The sequence below is a fragment of the Trichosurus vulpecula genome, chromosome 3 (genome assembly GCF_011100635.1).
Source record: "Trichosurus vulpecula isolate mTriVul1 chromosome 3, mTriVul1.pri, whole genome shotgun sequence".
Classification (NCBI taxonomy): domain Eukaryota; kingdom Metazoa; phylum Chordata; class Mammalia; order Diprotodontia; family Phalangeridae; genus Trichosurus; species Trichosurus vulpecula.
This window is the reverse complement of record NC_050575.1, coordinates 271,525,645-271,546,614: the sequence shown is the minus strand read 5'-3', so window position 1 is coordinate 271,546,614 and position 20,970 is coordinate 271,525,645. Positions and strand designations below refer to the sequence as shown.

The following is a 20,970-nucleotide window of genomic DNA, read 5'->3' as shown; positions in this document are numbered from 1 at the left end:
GTTTGCCATTTCCTTCCCCAATGGATTAAGGCAAACAGCGGTTAAGCGACTTGCCTAGAGTCACACTGCCAATATGAGCCTGAGGACAAATTTAAACTCAGGTCTTACTGATTCCATGCCCAGCATCCTATCGACTGAGCCACCTAGCTGCCTGCCTCTTTATCAGTAGGGAAGTCAATACTCATATGGTTCGATGATCTTATTAATATGGATATTCCATCCAACAATGCAAATTGCAACCCATCTATACACGTTATTCATGTGTTACTAATACATGTTTTTCAATAAACTTGTCAAAATAGGTCCATCTGAAGGCCTTCATCACTTTGTTGACCTCCTGAGGCTGTACACTGGTTATCTATACCTTCTGATATATGATTGGCCTATCTTTTTCAAACATATGTCATTGATAAAGCCCTATATATGTATAAGTATATATATATATATATATATATATACACACACACATATATATACATACGCATGTGTGTATACATATTATGTGTATACCTGTATATTTATATAAATAAATGCACTTATAAACAAATATATGCATACATGCATATACAGATGTATATACATGTATCCTGCCAAGTAGATTGCATTATTTATGTCAGCTGGTCTGGATATGCTCCCCTGAGCAGTTCTAGCTAAATACTGACAAAAATCTCATTCATTTTCTAGTCTCCACAAGGACTATTACTTCTATGTATTTGGTATTAATGTGTTATTATGACCATAATAATGTACTTTACCTTATAAGACCAATTTATATAAATGAAGTCCAACTTATATATGATGCCATTGGGACCCCAGTCCAGTTAATCATTATATTTTCTATATTAATTAATAATTTGGCATTCTTATTTGTCAATTTGTTTGAGTTTGGTTTTTGAGTGTAGATACCCAAACTTCAAAGTCAAGAGACTTTTGCCCTTACAATATGGCTATATTATATATACTCGTCCTAACATACACAGATGATTTTGTTATACATACAGAGATATGATCTCTACTTGCTATTTTCTTCATCCAATTCATTTTTAAATCTATATATTCCACTTCGAGTTCTCTTCCATCCACAGAAACATTTCTAAGAAATCTACAAGCAGAGCAAAATCTCCTGAAGCCTCAAATTTTATTCTAGATTGCTAAAATGTGGTCAGGCAAAGGATTAAGCCAATTCACAGAATGTCAACTAAATATTCTGCAGATTCTAAAGAGTCATCTCATATGTAACTCTAAATAAGCCTATGAAAACTATCATCAATGAAGCATAACTATACAGGTCCTTGAGAAGAAAGAAGTTACCATGCATTTCTTAACAGTGCCTGCTTGGAAAAAAATGTAAACTTAGACTTCACCTATTTACCCAGACCAGGCATGATTTTTATGCATTAAAATTCAAATGGGAAGGCAGAAATATATATAATAGAGAGCCAGCTCCACAGCCAGGAAGACCTGGGTTCAAGTCACATTCCACATCTGACATGTACATGGCAAGACATTTTGCTTCTTGGTACTCTACGCAACTCTCTAAGACCCTAAGCTGCAGCGGATTTGCTGACCTGCATTCGGTAGAGTGAGTCTCCTAATTTGGAAGTTCTCTCCTATATCAAAAAAAATTACGAGTCCAGTCCCTATCCTAAAACCAGATCAGTATCCCAGAACTCTTCAATTCATTTCAATATTCATTAAGTACCTGTAACATTCAGGGCACTGTATTCGGCACTAGAGAAACAATGACAAAAACTTAATAGTACCCCCTTATTAAGAGCTAACATTCAAGTGTTTAACTGAAGGAGAAAACATCCCAATGTCAACTGACAACAGTAGAACCTTTCTACTATACAGGCAATGTCAAGAGGATAAAAAAATCTACTGTGATGTCCAGGATGGAAAAGATGCTGCAAATTATTTAGACATACCTTTGTGTCAGGTGTTCACATGACAAGAAAGGCCTAGATAAGGAAAGGAACTTCTCACTCTCTGACTCATTACACCCAGACAGCTTAGGAACTTCACTACCTGATATTATCTAAGCTTATGGGAAACAAGATTCAGAGAATGAATAGGTTTATTTATCTATCAAAGGAAACATATGATGCTCATGCACAGTTCATGAGAAATAATGGCTGCCGCTGAAGAGCACCCTCTCCAGAGGCCCATATAACCTCAGTCATCTATGATCATGCCCTAAGTAGGCTCCCTAGTATATGTTTTACTAAGGCACTTATGGTACTTAGGCATCCTTTGATTTCTCTGTCCATAAGCACAGAGTCAATACCCTTGACATTCTTTGTAGCCTCCAGCAGGTGTCAAGGGCACTGATCACCATTGCTGCTCCATGTACCTCTACCTACAGTTGTTGTCAGTTCTCAGCCCATCATATCAGTCCTTCCTTTTCCAAGTGAACCAACTCTCTATGATGACTCAATAGAGGAAGAGTCTTTCAGAGTCCTTCTTTCAGTGGACCAAATTAGTTCAAAACAAGCAACTCCAAACCATGAAGATTTCCTTTGCACTAAAATTCACCAAAACCCTTGAGATTTCTGAGAAGTCAGGAGGACACTTCTACTTCACAAATTCTTATATTGGGTTGGGTTACAGTGATTGAACAAACTGATACGACATGCTACTAAATGCAGCTAGAAGTCATGCAATTGTGGTGATCTGGCCCACCCTTTTATTTAATCAACATTTATTAAGCTTTTAAGCTACTATGAGCACCAGCCAGCACCGTGCTAAGTTCTCGACATACTAAGAAAGGTAAAAATGTCCCTTGCCCTAAAGGAACTTACAATCTAATTGGGGAAGTCATGAAAGCAACTACACAAAGAGGTGTAAATAAGAAGTTGGATATAATCTCAGAGAGAAGATACTAACATTAAGGAGGAAGAAGCAAGAGTTCTTGCAAAAGGTAGGATTTTAGCTGAGACTTGAAAGAAGCCAGGGAAGGCAGGAGAAAGGAGATAATTCCAGTTATAGGGGCAGCCAATGAAAATGCACAGAATTAGAAGATGGAGTATCTTGTACAAAGAAAATCAAGGAGGCTAGAGTCAATAGATTATAGAGTAAGATAGTAAAGACAAGTAAAGTATACGAAGACAATAGGTAAGAAGGAGCCAAGTTATAAAGGGATTTAAAAGACAAACTCAACTGGGACTTCAGTGTTACATGTCAGATCTTTTACTATTCCTTGATTGATTCTTGATTGTATTTCCCATAACATCAATCCTAAAACTTCTCTTCACTCTAAAGTATCATGATTCATATTTAAGTGAGAAAATTGAGATTATCCATCAAAAGTTTCAATACTTCATTATCATTCTCTCCTCTCCTCCAGTCTTGGAGGAAGATATGGTTCTTCTCCTTGCCAAGACCTACTCCTATCTCCTCTGGAAGCCTGCTTTTTAAATTACCCCCACTCATATCTAAATTCAAATCTATACTGCATTATTTTTGTCTGAATACAAATACTCCCAGTTCTCTTGCATCTTTAAAAACCAATCACTTGGTATCTCATGCTATTGTGTATATTTCTCATCTTATTCATAACTCTTAGAAAACATCATCTACACCCAGTGCTTCCAAATTTTCTCATATTGCTATTCTCAGCCACTAGTATACTCTTTCATTCTTACCAGCTATATAAAACTTCCAGTTTCTTAACTGTTGAAACTGATGTGTTTTTCTCAGTCTTCATCCTTTTATACCTTTATACAGCATTTAACACTGCTGAACATGTTCTCCACAGAAATATTCTGTCTTCCCTGAATTTTTCTTACATTATTTTCTCCTCTCTTCTTTCTTATCCATGTGAATGATATTTCTGTGTCTTTTCCTGAATTTTCATCTATTTCCCACCAGCTACACATCAGTATGCCTCAGGGTTCTGTCTTGGGGCCTGTCTTCTCTCTCTAGATTTTCTTGGTGAACTCACGAGCAGCTATAATTAGGTTTAATTATTTCTATGCTGGTAACTCACATCTCAGAGGTATACATAAACCCTGGGCCAGGTATGCTGATGTGGTCAGCCCAAGATCTATCCATGCCCTTCAATACTCCCTGAGCCTAAATTCTAAATCTCCAACCACTTACCTGGATGTCCTGTAGTTACCTCAAACTCAATATTTCCGAAATTGAAATCATTATTTCCTCTCCCCCTCCACCTAACCCACATCTCCTCCTAACTTGTCTAATTCTGTCAAAAACATTTTTTCTGGTCATATTGGTCTGCAGCCCACAAGAACCATATTCAAATTGTTATCATTATTCCCCTCATATGCAACTATCTCTTGAATCTTAAAAGTTCTACTTACACAATATCTCTGACATCTGATATCTTCTCTACACTCACATCATAACCACGCATATTCAGACCCTTAACACCTCTCATATAGGTTATTGCCATGCCAGGACCTTCTGATTGGTCTTCCTGTCTCTAATATCTCCTTTCTCCAATCCATCTTCTGCATACCTGCCAAATAAATATTCCTAAAGCATTCCCCTGCTCAAGAAACTTCACTGACTACCTGTCGTCTCTAAGATAGAACAGAAATTCTCCTTGGCACTTAAAGACCTTCCCAATTTGGTTCCAACCTGTCTTTCAAGTCTGATTGAATACTTTATCTCAGACATTCAATCTATGTTCCAGCCAAACTGGCCTATTTGCTGTTTGCCTAATATGATATTCCACTTTGTATTTCTGATCCAGGCTGGCTGCCATGCTTGGAATATTTTTTCTTCTCATTTCTGCCTCTGGGAACTCTTAGTTCTCTTCAAGGCTCAGTTAAAGAGCTATTTCTTTCAAGAGTTTGTTAAAGATTCCCCCCAGCCCATACATAATAATCTTGTATTTATTTTGTATTTACTTATCACTAAAAAAAGAATGTAAGTTCCTTGAGGGTAGATATTATTTTGGGGTTTTGGCTGGTTGTTTTAGTAAATTTTTATCAAATATAAATGAACTGAATTGATGCCTTTCTACCCCAGGACTCTGGCAGTTTCTTTCAAGGTCCATGTCAGTACTTCTCAAGGGACACGGTAATGGGGAATCTGTGGCCTTCTAGGTCCTTGGGTGCAGCCTTTTGACTGAGTTCAAGTTTTACAGAATGTTCACAATTAGATATGATCCTATCCCTCTATCTCTTTATATAACTCTAAGTCTATTTCTATATCTATCTACATACACACACATCAGTATGTCTATATACATATGATACATATATAATAGGAGTAAGGACGGAGTTCTCAGGGAAAGTTGAGGGAATGATTCCTTTTAGCTAGGGATGTGATGATCAGCTCTACAGAAAAAAGGTGTTACCTGGACTTATCTTTAAAGGCAGAGAAGTATGTTTCAAATTATAGAGATGAAGAGAAAGTACATTTCATTTGTAGGAGATGACCTACAAGAATGTATGAAGGTACAAGAGTGGAGCATGAGATGAGGGAAGAGATGGTACTAACAGCTGGGACATAGTGTGCATTAAGAGAAATCAGGCTAGAGTGTTATGTTGGCTTAAGTAGGTTTGAGCCACACCAGAGGGTTTTTAATCCCACGCTGAGGAGTTTCTATTTGATCTTATAAGAAATAAAGAATCATCAAAGCTTTTGAATAGGGGAATGACATAGGCCTGTGAATTAGGAAGATAATTTTAAAACCTATGTGAACTATAGATAGAAGAGATGTAAAAATGGAGGCAGGAAAACTAATTAGGAAGATTTTACAACAGTCCATATAAAAAGCAATAAGGACCTGATCTAAGGTAGTAGAGTGTTGAGTAGAAAGGAGAATGGGAGCAACAATGTGAAGGCACGTAGAATTGATGCGCCTTGCCACCTCATGGATAAGGGGAAAGGAGAGAAAAGAATCAAAAACAACAGAATCAAAAGAGTGAGAATTCTGTTTAAGGATAATTTAATCAAATACATTTTAGAGAAGAGGAAACAGAGACACAAAGAGGTTGTAACTTTCCCAAAGTCACATAGAAATTTAAGTATCAAAGCTGAAAATAAAAGCTAGATGCCCTTCCTCTAATCCAATGTTGCTTCCAAGATGACTTTGAGCTTTGGAGCCTGTGTGTCTAGGAAGCTGGGGTACTACCAGTAGAGAATAGGATGAGACGATATGAATGAGAGAACTCCAAAAGGTTAACATTAAAACAAATAAGGAATTACTACTATTATTGTTAGTAGAAAGATTAAATTTAAATTTTTTTGCTTCCCAATGTCCAAATGTCATTATGATTCCAATTATGAAAGAAAGCCCAAGAAGCTCAATTTTGCGGCTGTCTGCTCTCAATGGTATCTAACATGGTGGCCCTCCCTGTTGGTAAAGGTCAATAACCACTTCTAGGATGAGATATTGACAAAAACAGAAAGAAAACTGAAAACTGATTTCTGAAAACAAGTACTTCTAAAATGCTTATCTGGAATCTCAACTGTTGTAAGAGATCTTAGAGATCATCTCTAATCCAACTCATTGAACCCTATATTAATTTCCTCCTTACTAGCGGTATCAAATTCAACTAGAAATGGGACCACTAAACCACATATAAGGATCTCTACACATCCTGAATAAGAAAATGACACATTACCATTATCTATATTCTATAGGATTTTTATTTATTTTGTTAAATATTTTCCAATTGCATTTAAATCTGATTTTCTCACACTCAGTACTACATACAGCCTACCCGACACATCTACTCTCTACTGTCCCTGACAAGTATCATCCTACATTTATTGAACACCTTTAATTGACAAGGAACTCTTTACTTTTTAAGGTAGCCCTCTGTATTTTCAGAGAGCTCTATTGGTTAGGAAGTTCTTCTGTATATAATATTGAAACTGCCTCTTTTTACCTGCTGGTCCTGGTTCTGTCTACTGAAGCTGAACAGAACAAATCTTTTTTTTTTCCACTTTACATATGAGAGGCTTAAAGGTATTTGAAGACAGATTCCATATTGATCCTGAATCTTTTTCTTAAGGATAAATATCTCCCATTCCTTTAATCTTGGTAACCTTTAACCTGGACCACAGTTTTTTCATCTATAAGGTGAAGGGATTGGACTAGATGGCCTCTGAGGCAGCTTCCAGCTCTAGATCTATGATCTAACTATCATCATCAATATCATCATATAATCTTTTGATAGAGAACCACTCTTTATATAACATAGTTTCAAGATACCTATTATGTTGGTTAAATATTGGTTTTTATTGGTTAAAATGGTGCCACTCTAAAATGAATAACTAAAGAAATCACACAACTGTATAAACATCAAACAATAGGCTTTAAAAATATATTTCCTAAACTTTGCTTCTACATCTTAACTTCTTGCTGACAATGTCCTTCTTACCTCAATTTCCACTCCTTGGGTTTTCAAAGGATCATAGAAGGAGAGAAGCACAGATCTAGAGTTGGATGAGACCATCTTGAACCACCTCTTCATTTTATAGACAAGGAAACTTAAGCCCAAAGAGGTACAGTGATAGACCAAAGTCACATAGATGTTAGTTGTCAGAACCAGGATACAAACCTATATCATCTGATTCCAATGCAGTGTTCTTTAAATGCCACCATATTTGTGCTTATGTCAGAATTCTAAGTTACTTGTGTTCTCTCAGACTGAAAAAAATGGTTTGGTAAAGTCCAGCAAAAATGACTCAATTCAGACTTTCTCAACTAGTGAATATGCTTACAACCTGAAAAAAACTGAATTCATTACCTATCTATACCAGTATAGGATATGTATATTGAGCCAAAATTCACTAGCTTGTAAATTATTTCTGGGGACTGAGGGGAGGATTATACTCCTTGGAAAGCTGCCTTAACTTTTTTCAGGTCTTTTTCAGGTCTTGATTGAGTACCAATCAAACTTACTTTGATAGTAATTAACTATATGGCCCTCTAATTCTTATAAACAAAACAATTGTAATTGGGAGTAAAGCCAGAATGTTATAAAACTTTGTTCATCCTTAAAATTATTTACCTTCATTATTTATATTATATTGCCTCAAAAAAAGTTATTGTTTTTGCATTTGAGGGAAATGTTTTTTAAAAATGTACCACAGCTTCAGGGAGCTGTAATATACATATCAAATAACCAAGCTTCACCTCTTTCAGTAGGAAAACCACTTAATTCAAAGAGATAGCTTTATACAATTCCATGGTAAAAGCTCAAACTTTGTGACAGAAAGGGCCACCTAGGCAATTTTCCAGGATCTTGAGGGCATTGCCTGATTTGCATGTATATTTGCATAAATATTACCAAAATTAAAAGTGTCCAGCCGTATTTATTTGTGTCTCCATCTTCCTAGACAGATGAATAAAAGCTGCTTGCTGTTTTGTTCATCAGTAATAAAAGCCACTAGTTCATCAGCTGTCCTCAGATAGCAATTACAGGAACAAGACAAACATACTCTACATTTCATGCCTTTGTGATCTGCATTTGGCCTCTGGGACATGCTCTGGGGAACCATGGCATTAAACTTTGGGGGAAAAATCTGTAAGTGCAATATTCTCATCTTTCTCTTACATATCCTGCAAAATCACAGAATGACAACACTAGAAAGGACCTCGGTGTTTGGAGAATGGCAAGTGGGACAGTTTGGCTGAAATGTAGAGTTCATGAAGGGAAGTAAATATATAATAATCCTGGGAAAGCAGATAGAAACTAGATTGTGAATGGCTTTGAACACCAAGCTGGGTGGGGGGGGCAGCGTGGCGCTGTATTTTATCCTAGAGATAATAGGAAGCCACTAGAGCTTAGTAAGCAGGGCAGTGACAGTCAGTCAACAAGCATTTCTTAACATTAACCATGTGCTAAACACTAAGGATACATGGAAAGCCAAAAACAATACTTGCCTTCAAGAAGCTTATGTCATAATAGGGGAGGCGATACGCAAATAACTGGGTACATATGCACTATATGTGGAGTAGATAATCTGAGAGAGGAAGGCAAATCACATTTGGGAGGACTAGGAAAGGTCTTCTGCAGAAGGTGGAATTTAAGCTAAGTCTTGAACAAAGAAAGGGAAATTGAGTCAGAATGTATTTTAGGGAAATTATTTTGGAAGCTATTATGTATGAAAGATTGCAAAGAAGGAAGACTGAGGGTTGAGATTCTAACTAGAAACCTATTGCAGTAATCCAGGTAAGGCCATAGACATCACTGAGAAGGTTCTACAGTGTTCCCCAACTCCAGATAATCAACACACTGTTATTGTTAACAGTCAGTAGCCACTGGAGAAAGTCGCTATATGCAAGGAGTCATTCCTTTCTTTACATTTCATGCAGGGTATCCTCCATGGCTGGCAAACACTTTTGGTAGGTATGTGCTTCCTTGTTTAATGCCTCACTTGATAAATTATTCACATGACTTTATTAATCACCATTCGTTGATTCTATTTACTCAATCTATTCCTAAATATAAGTAACAATGCCCTCATCTGGGCCACATCTCTCCAGTGAAATGGCTTCCCAAAGGTTATAGGTTGTACCAGAATTGGGGTTTGACTCTAGGTCCTCTGTCTTTAAAGTTGGTGTCCTTTCCACTTGACCACATTGCTATCCTGATCTATGTGGAAACGCTGGCAAATAAGGAAATTCTGAACTTAGTCTAGCATAATTCATTCTTAATGAAGTCATTCTTGGTTGCAATAATAACCACTTCCCTTCCTAGGTACTCACAAACCATCCCTCTCATAATTATTCTAGAAATTTGCAAGGATTCAAGGTCAATCTCCTTTAAAGCAGAGGTGTCAAACATGTTAAGTACTACTGCCTTTCCCAAGTACAGCCAAATTAGGTGAAAATGTAATTGGGAAATAGTTAACAAAATAAATATAATACAATATGTGATGCAAAAACAAAAGACAAACGTAAAAAAATAGGTTTTTCCTGGGAGATGTTTGGGACCATGAAAAGAACTTCACATTTTCTCAAAGACAGTCTTTTCCTACCCCCTTCAGTTCTGGGGCAAGATTACTATCCCTCTGCAGTATCTTTCTTAAACTCATATACTATGGACAAGTTCAACAGGTCATCCATACAACTGTACATATCACAGTATGGACAATGTTTTTCTTTATATCAGATGTAAATTCAACTATAATATACACCCACTACTCCTAAGTCTGTCCTCTTGAAGGGATACTTGAATAAAGCTATTCTATCCTCACAGGATTTCTCTCCTCCAGTCTAAACATTCAATTCAACAAACACTGGAGAAAAGAAAAAATAAAAACAAAATAGACTTTTTGCCTTTGATTTAGGGGCTTACATTCTATAGGGAAATATAATATAAATACATGCAAATAAATAAAAGGTAATTTCAGGATTAGGGACATTAACAAATCATTCAATTTCTAATTCATTCAATCAGTTTTCATAGGACATGATCTTAAAGCCATTCATCACCATGGACATTCACCCTTACATGAACATTCTCCAACTTATCAATATCTTTCCTAAAATTCGATGTCTAGAAATGAATACAATATTTCAGTGAGAACTAAACAAAAAGAATACCATATGACCATGACCTCCACATTAACAGATGCTGGGCTTCCTGTAATGTAGACAAGATTTTATTTGTTTTTTGTTTCCTTGGATGTGGATTCATTTTGAGCTTGCAGTGTACTCAAGCATTTTTTTTAATTTGGACAACCAGATGCCTAACCATGCCATGTTTGTCTTGTTCTTGGGAGTTACTGCTGTTTTTTAAACCAAGTGAGTTTAATACTTTACATTAATCCTGTTAAATTTCAACCTATTTGATTCTGCCCAATGTTATTCATCAACTTCTTATATCTGATTTTGTCACTCGATGTTTTAATTACCCCTTCCAGTGTTGCATTTTCTCTACATTACATGAGCACATGACTGGTATCTTAATTCTAAGTCATTAACTTTTTTTATTGCCCTGCAAAGATCCCTGGGACATTCTATTGGAGTCCTCTTTCCAAGCTGACATTGAACCATTAATGACAGCTCTTTGGGCCCAGTCATTCAACCAGTTTCAAAACCATCCAATAGTACTGCTGCTACTAAAACTAATAAGAGTTAGCATTTATAAAATACCTGAAAATTTGCAAAGAACTTTATATATGTTCTCATTTGATCTTCATAACAACTTTATGATGTAGGTTCTATTAGTATCGCCATTTCGTAGATGAGGAAATTGAGGCTGAGAGATTAAGGAGACTTGCTTGGTTAGTAAGGATCTAAAGCACAATTCAGCTCAAGCATTCCTGGCTCCTAGTCCAATCAATCCTCTATCCACTGCTGCCAGCATAACTGTCTATCCCATATCTCAATCTTTTCCACATACATAGCAAGAGAGGCTTTATCAGATGCTTACGGAAGAAGTAGCAAAATACTGCATTTAAAAGCTAAGAACCTAGGTCTGAAATCTAGTGCTCTTATTCAATATCTATCTGACTTCAGGTAAGTTACTTAACTTCTTAACTTCCTTACCTATAAAAGAGGAATTTGGACTGGATCATCTCTAACTCCAAATCTTTAATATCACAGAGCAGCTTTAGGACTTACTTATAGGATGGAGACTATTTTAGGCAAGGAGGAAATGGTACAGAAGAAAGTAAGACAGCCACGCTCATTGCAACTAGCAGTTCTATTGGGGAGCAACAGGAAAGAAGGCTTAGACAAATAGCATGGACCACAGCTGAAAAAAAAATTGGATTTGACATAGTAGGCAATAGGGAACCATTGTGGATTTTTGAATGCCAGGGGAGGATGGGGGGGTAGTATAAAGAAGCTGTATTTCATTAAATATTATTCCAGCAATAGCATGGAAAAAGGAGAGAATGAATAGAGAATGGAGTCAAGTAGATTATATTGCCTCAGCAATAATTAAGGCAGGATTTAGACTAAGGTGGTAGCAGACAGAGGAACAGAAAATAGGTGAAAAATCTTAGAGACACTCCAAAGGAAGAAGCAATACGAAAGATGGGCTATAGGGAGTAATAGATGGGATATGGGGCAAGAAGAGCAAAAACAAAAGACTCAAAAGTAACTCTAATCTTTTTTGTTGAGGAGACTGGGGATTGGGTTGCACTTCTGACCCACCAAAAACGGGCCACAGTCTGTAAGGGATTTGAGTTTGTGGAGAGGGTGATAAAAAAAATGGGATTTAATTTGAAGTGATAGCAGGAACTGCTTGAAGATTTCTAATGAAGGAGAACTCACTGCCTTCTAAAATAGCCAATCAGTCTCTGTAGGCTCATAGTATTATACGATTGTAGATTTAAATAGAAAAAAAAAGGATCCTAGAAGTCATCTAATGTAACCTCTTCATTTTATAGGTAAGGAAACTGAGTGCCAGAGTAGTCTGGCTTCTATGATTCTGTAATTCTGAGAGGTGTTTTACTCAAGGTCGCACAGATTAAAGAACATAGGTTATTCATATTTCCTGGATTGGGATAGGTTTTAAATGATTTTTGAAAAATAAAATTAACCGTGTTTTTAACTGATTGAAAACACCTTGAGAGTAAGAAATGTTTTGGTTTTATATTTGTATCCATAACAACCAATACCATACCTGGCATACAGTATGTGCTTAATAAATGCTTATGGAAATAAACTGAATTGAATAATACTCGTAGGACTTGAAGCCAAATGCCAAAAGTCACAAGGTAGATTTTTATAATCCCTCTGAATACAGGATAGCCATATGAACCCAGTCATAGGCATGAAGATACATAGTTTTATAAAATTAATAATTTCATAATATGACATTTAACAATGAATACTCTAGGTACAACTGTTAACCAGTAAATATTTTAGCCCTCCTTAAAAACCAAGTTCAACTAAAAATCTGAAGTGATTTTGAAATGTAAATCATGCTTAAAATAGGAAAAAAAATACTTAAAAGACTACTATTCTCGGGATTCGGGGTATAAAATCCATGTCTATTTATATCTTCCTTGTGGGGTCTAACCTTTTCTTTAATCAGCGAACAAGTTTCTCTGTTTGTCAATAAGATGATGTGATAGAGCTTATTTCTGATTTGCCTTAGAGAAGAAAGAGGACAATGCATTTCTATCAGCTACACTTCTGAGTGACAAGCCCTTCCCCCTCAGTCACAATGGAAAACAAAAAGGGGCTAGCAGCAGGAGGAATGGTTCAGAGAACAGTTGTGTTTCTAACTTCTATTCAAACATAAGACCTAAATATCTAAAAAGCTCCTAAAGTTTTTCTCTCAGGAAAATGATCAATTTTGCTTTTCTTAACTGATTTTAAAGACCATTCTTTTGCTTTCTTTAAAAACAAGAACAAAACTTCTTAAAATTAAAATTAATTTTGGAATTATCAGCATAGTTTTAATAATGATAGCCACACCTAGAATTTATTTTCAAAATGAATCCATATAACCTAGAATAGGACTTATAGGTATATGTAAAGCTATTTATTTAAAATGTCAAATAAAACTAATAAAACTATGACCCATTGTAGAAATCTGAAAAAGTATTTAAATTTTCAATATTTCATTATAGATGTTAAATCCATTTGAGGAGTTACGAATTTACTCTATAAATATAGAAAAATTGTCATCATTAAAATAGGCTTATGAAATTGAGGTGGATTGGCATCCTATAGAAAACTTCCCAATTATAAATGTCATACAATTTGCTTGGTATATTTATTTGGAGTAGACCACGTTGCAAACCACCCACATAGCTCAAAGCTAATCAATTCATATAGCATATCATTTGAAAGCCCTCACAAATACCTAATTCATACCAATTCCCAAAGGAAATGAAACACCAGTTGTAGTAATTCAGTTTTCTCTGGAATACTGGGGATGAGAGTCAGTTTCCATAGTCACTTATAAGAAGGAATAATCCCCCAGAGACTTGTGTTCAACTAACTTTAAAGTGTTACTTTTGGTTAGCCTAGAAATAATCACATCTTCAGTAAATTCAGTCTTAGGAACTGATAAACTGTTAGATGCTATTGGTAGCAATATAGTCTGTTACAAAAGGAAAAAACAAACAACCACAGAAGAAATACTCTGAAAGTTGTGTGCAAATGATTTTTAAAAATATATTTAAAAGTAGGTCTATTTAGTAGATGTATTTAGATCTGGATAAGTAAATGCATATACAGAGGAAGTAGTCAATATACAGGAGAAATGAAGTAAGGAAGAGGGCATTTAAGAAAAAATCCTTTTATGTTATTTAATAAATGTATGTACACATATAGATAGTTCTATATATCCAGTTATATTTATGGTTAACCATTAGATTTTCCAGAATTTTTCTGTGCAGCAAGCAGTGTCATGAAAATTGTAAAAAGTTGAATGAACATTCACTTGTAGGACACTTACTATGAACAATGTGTTGTGGTAGACAAATTTACTTATACACTTACATTGATGTCCTAGGGCCTAAGTATACAAGCTAATAATAAGCAAAAATTATGCTAAACTTGTTTTTTTTCCCTTGCAAAGATGCACTTTGAAATTCCACATTTAATATAACAGTGAAATGTTTCATCTGGTTGATATACACATATAAAAAGTCTCATAACTAGCCTCTGATTCAGCCTACCACTGTAAAATAAATGTTCACACATTTGAGCTCTCTTTTACTATATATTTTGATATTTCTCTATATTTGTAACCTCATTTTGGCTAGTTATACTAAAATTGATAATGTAATTAAATTATTTAGAGATCAGTGATTTTGTCCATGCGGGTACTCCTGTCATCTTTGCTGATCACAAACCATCTTCAATTTAGTCAAGGGTCTTGGAGAGTTGTTATAGCCAACAATTCCACTGCTATGCAACCAACCAGGTGAGGAGCCTTTACCAAGTAATTAGACTGGTCCTTGCACAACAGAAACAGTCTATCACTAGGCCAACATTCGAAGTTTTACCAGCTAGGCAGGACCTGCTGAAGCTAACCCTTAGCATTTCTTACATCAAACTTTGGAGAACCCAGCATGATAAGGCATTAGACTTAGACTTCATTGAGTAACAATGTTTCTATGTAGACACATAGTTGAAATAGATGTAGATACAGACATAGAGATAAGTCCTTCTTTGTGAATTTTAGAACATAAAGAAAAAGGGCAGTGAAGGACAGGAAAAAGAGGTTCTTATAGCAACATTAATTTTTCTACCACTACTTCTACTTCTGTCAGCATCAAATGCTCTAAAACATAATTCTTACCTTTTTTAACACTCTTCCCTCATCAATATTTTTGCCCTTTCCCTCTGATCTTAAAAGCCTAAGATAGGTGATTACAAAGAGTTCAGACAAGGAATAACTTAAAATTTCTTTTTAAATTTCCAATTAAAGTCTTGTGTGGTATTGCTGCAAAGTAGTCTAACATGGAAAACACTTAAAAGCATTGTGTTGGTTTTAAGTGAATCTTAAAATTGTATTTTAAAAGGAAAATATGTGAAGAAATGTTGTTTGTGAGTTTAATGCAGTATTTAAGTATTATGAGGCAGGTGTGACCTGGTAAAATTTAATTATGTATCCTATACCCTTTAGAATTGTGCAGGAAGCTTTGACACAATTTCTAACTGAAACATTAAGTATTTGGCCAGACTTCATAGAAAAACAGATAGCTAAATGTATATTCCATATACATAAATATCATGTATATATCAAATTTAGGCTTTGTATTTTACCAAGTTTTGAATTTACAAAACATTTCCAAGACTTGCTAGATGAGATTTATCTAATATAAACTATTTTACAGGAATAAGGTAGATACTTTTAGAGGCTTTACTGATTTCTGTAGTGCATACATACATACCTCATTTAGTGCAAGATGGGGTCAATACACATTTGGGAATAAGTAATGATGTAACCTACCTATTAGGAGAACTTGGATCATCATTTTGAATTTCCACATTTAAATAGCACTTTCTGTAGGACAACTGCCTCCTAACCTACCTACAGGAAAAGCAGTTTGAAGGAAAACAGAAAAGTCAGGATGGCTTTACAGATGCCCAAGACCAAATAATGTAACACATTAATTAGCATGAGAACATTTTTTCACACCTTTAAAGTAAAATGTGTAGTCATGCTAAATGGTGAGGGGAAAGCTGACTTATATAACACGGTTCTTTCAAAGACTTACAAGTAGGTTCCCATGTATCATCCAAAAAGTGTTATTTTACCTTTCTTGAATAAAACTCTAATAATAGAGGGGGAAAAATTATGAAGCAGTTGAAGTCAAATCAACAAGCATTTATTAAGCTCCTACCAGAAAGGGCAACTAGGTGGCACAGTGGATAGAGTGCTGGACTGAAGTCAGGAAGACTCATCCTCCTGAGTTCAAATCTGGTCTCAGACATTCACTAGCTGTATGACCCTGGGCAAGTCACTTAACCCTGTTTGCCTCAGTTTCCTCATCTATAAAATGAGCTGGAGAAGGAAATGGAAAAACACTCCAGTATCTTTGCCAAGAAAACCCTGAATGGGATCACAAAGAGTTGACCATGACTGAAAACAACTGAACAATAACGAGAAAATATTCCAGGCACTATACAAAGCACTGGGGCTACAAAGAAACGGAAAAAAAATCAACAGTCTCAGTTATTAAGGAGTTTACAATCCAATGGGACAGACAATATGCAAACTAGGTAAAATGATATATATATATATATATATATATATATATATATACAGAATAAAATGGGCATAATCTGAGAAGGAAGACAATAAGATTAAGCAGGACTAAGAAAGTATTATAACAGAAGGTGAGATTTGAGCTGAGACTTGAAGGAGGCCATGGAAGCCACGAGGTGGAAATGAGGAGGGAAAGAGTTCCGGGCTTAAGGATAGCCAGTGATAATACCCAGATGTGGGAAATGGTGTATCCCATTAGAGAAAAAGGAAAGAGACCAATGTCACTGGATCTCAGAGTATAGGGAAAGGCAGTAAGGTATAAGAAGACTGGAAGGTAGGAAGAGGTCAGGTTATGAAGGACTTTAGTTGAAACCTAACCTTGAGTTTTCCCAAATATCAGTGTACCTCTACTGAAGTGTCATTGCATCATACCCTCTATCCCCCAAAGTGCTATTTATCCCAAAACTGCCTAATAAACTCTCAATTTAGTGTAGCTTACTTGAGTAAGATATTAAGAGGAAAGCAATATACATACATATATATATACATATATATACATATATATATGTATATACACAATTGAATTCAAATAAGCATGTGACTGATAAACTCCTTAAACTCACAATGGAATTTTCATTTTTAAAGAAAGATTTTTATTGACTCAAATCTCCCATTGGTAGAATCTGGAGGATTATAACACTAAAGTGAAAAACTCTTGGAGTTGTAAGGAACCCTAATTCATCTAATTTAACCCATAGCTGAATAAGAATCCCTCTCCTATACAATATACCTGAAAAAAATGTCATCTAGTCTTTACTTACAGACCTTCATTGAGTGGGCACACACTTCCTCCCAAAGCAATTCATCTCTACTTTTTTTATAGCTATATATATGTTTGATAATTTACCCTTATATCAAACTAAAATTTTTCTCACTGCAACTTCTGCCTAATTCTCTGCTCCTAATTCTGCCCTCTGGGGCAAAACAGAATAAATCTAATCCTTCTTTCATATAACATTCTTTAAATTATTGAAGCTCTCTCTCATGTTACTTCCCTAAATTTTGATTTGTCCAATCCAACCTTCGTAAGGCATGAGGCCTTTCTCCATCCTGTTCAACCTTTTCTGAAAGTTTTCTAGTATATAAGTGCCCTCAGTTAAAAAAAAAAAAAACAGACATTAAGTCAAAGACTTCAGGTACTGAAAGGGAAAATTGAAAATGGCAATGGGAAGGCAATTGTAAAAAGATTTTCTGAAATCTCAACACTTTTTCACAGTGGCTCCCATGGCAGTAGCAGCATGGTCTTACAACAGGCAGAAAAGTGTGAGGTGCATTGTAGGAGCAGAAGTTAGGAATGTTAGCACCATAGACTATTAGATTTGGTAGGAGAAGACTCCAGTGTAAGAGAGGGAGGAAAAACATGCTGCTGCTTCCTTTTTCAACACTTCTTTCTTCACTACTTAGCCTCTTGTTTCGTGGAAGAAAAACTAATGAGTACTAAAATTTATCTGCTTTATGGTTTAATAGGTTCGTGTTGTATAACCTTATAATCAAACAGCCATTTATGATACTGTATCTCTGGAGAATATATTCTGAGTTTCGAGCAACCAACTTAACCTCATAATTTTTGGAATATAACCTGTATGTAATTTGAGAACTGCCTCCATTTGCCTTTCCTATATCAAATGGCAACTGGTAGATGACACATGCAAAGGGAATAGCAATAGGGACTGGGTCTGTGATTTCACTGGTATAGGTACCTCCCAGGTGAGGAAACTCTCTACCAATGTAGGCCATTACTTTCTCTGCAAGTTAAAGTTTTAGAGGGAAGTCCAGAACACTAAGAGGTTAAGTTATTTACCCACGATCACTCAGCCAATAGGTGACAAAAGTCTTGAATCTAGTTCTTCCTGATTTCAAGGCCGCTAATCTACTAAATCACAGGTGCTTTTGATACAAATAAATGTGCTTTTAATTCTTAGAAAGAAGCAGACTATATAAATCCTACTTTCCCTGGCCATTCAGCCTGAGTATAAAATTAAGTATAAACTTGTGAGGAAAAAAGCTCATAAAAAGTTAATTAATTTGCTAAATGATTTTCTTTTTTATTCTGGTAAAGTCTGAACACTGCCATTTATTTTCTAGGTATGGGACTTTGAGTACATCTCCTTAGGCCTCAGTTTCACTATCTCCAAAATAAAGGTAAAAGTACATGCACTATCTATCTCACAGGTGGGTTTTGAGGATCAAAGGAGATTCAATTCCATTCAACAAGCATATAATAAGCCAATACTATTGCAAGGTAGTGGATAATGTATGTAAACGTTAAACACTTTGTAAAGTACAAAGCGCTAGCTTTGCAAATATTAAATATTATGATTTAATTTTATTATTATGACTAATTTGCAAATTAGGGACTGCTACTATTAAGATTCCCATTTTAGATGATAGGGCAATTTCTGTTTTTCCTTATATCCTTAGTAACCTTTAACATGATGAAAGGCACAAAACAGGCATTCAATAAATGTCAATAAACTTGACAGATGTAGAAACTGAGGCACAGATGGATTAACCAAGTAAAAATTACATGATTAATAGTATTGATAGAATAACTGTTCCCCTACTTCACTTCACCTGATCTTCTACTCTTTCTACTAAAAGAAATGACTCATGTTTATTGTGTTTTTAAAATTCCTGTTGAGCCTTCTCTGAGTAGCTCTAATATTGACACAGACACACATGGAAGCATACTTTTCAAAAGTGGACAAAGCAACAATTCTTTTTTAATGTAACTATTTCTGGTCTAAATGTTTCTATGATTAATTACAATTTTATGAAGTAGTCCAAAATAGGACTGGAATTGAGAGCATGTAGAAAAAGAATTTGCTTGATTTCTGGGAGCTCTATTACAGCCTTTCAATTTCTTTCTTTCATTTCTCTAAAATGCAACATCCACATCACTGGTTAACTTAAATCAAACAAAGACAATAATTACTTAGTGTTTTAACAGACTTTAGAATTCAAAAAATTCACCCACCCTAAACCTAATAGGGCTTTTCCTCTGATACCAGTAAAAGTGCAGCCATGGAACAATTGGGGTCAATACACCTCTTATCATGGGTTTACCTTCTACTTTGATATCACCCAGTCTTAGTAGAGAATGCAAAAGGTCAAACTGTTATCAAACAAGCATATAAATAGATAAACTAAATGAAGCTAATGAAGAGACCTTAATCAAATACTCTTAGGAAAAGCAATTAGCTGGCCTCTTACAGAAGCAAACATTTTGAGGAGCCTAAGAAAAAAACAGACAATGGGGAAAGTCTGCAATTTCCTACAGCAAAACAAATTAAAATACTAGTTAAATGATATTATTTTCCAGGTAAACTAAAAGTCTCCTTTGATCTTCAGAAGAAGCTTTAAAGGCAAAAAGTTCTCCAATCTTATTTTTGTTTAATGATAAATTTAAAGACCCCCTGGGAAAACTATTTAGGAAGTTGTAAAAATTATGATATGTGAAAATAATAAACAAAACATTAATCACCTCTTCTCAACCTACACAACTATCATATTTTCCTCATAGGCAATTTTTAAAAAATGAACATTATTTCAACTTAACAGTCATTTCAATGGCAATTTTCATCACTTTTGGGGCATTTTAAGACATGTTCACCAGAGCTATGATATAAAGGTGACAAAAATATCCTAAAATATTTTATTTCTTTCTAGCCCTGAACTTTAAATACTGGTGATTCAATTTAGAATCAGGATCTAAACATGCTTAAATTGCTGCGGGAAAGAATACCATGAAACATGCTTTTATTTGTCAAATTAGATATAAATAAGCATATACTAAATGTCTCAAGAAAAGGAAAAGATTTAACTTAACTTTTGGTCTTTGCCATTTTCCCTTCCCCCAAAATGAATAATCAGTATTTTAACAGATTATAAAAAAGAATTTGCACACTCACAAAACTCTCCCCTTTTTTGGTCTACTAAACATATGCATATAATTGGAATTACTTATCTTTACCGTATATAATTGTCATAAAACTATTACTCTTTTTGTCATTAGTCAATAATTAAAGTAACCAAATTATGATCAACTTCATCTTCCTATCTTTGTAGTCATTAACAAAGAGAAGGGGAATTTCAATCTCCTGAGCAAAGTCCTAAAATACTGGACATCTAGAAAAGTGGACATCTGTGATACTACTCCCGACTATCGTAAACTTTTAAAATGCTGAGATTTCAAAGATTTGCTCCCAACCCAAGCAGCCCAGATCATGAGCACAATTTTGGCAGACTCTGCCTTATTTAGACTTCTCTTACCCCCTCTAGTGTTGGCAAAGCA

At 35.2% G+C, this 20,970-nt stretch overlaps 1 protein-coding gene across 1 annotated transcript in view; it reads right to left on the bottom strand.

Moving 5' to 3' along the window:
- The window catches only part of MACROD2 (mono-ADP ribosylhydrolase 2), a 2,244,457-nt gene that overhangs the window by 1,926,426 nt on the left and 297,061 nt on the right, over nt 1-20,970 (bottom strand).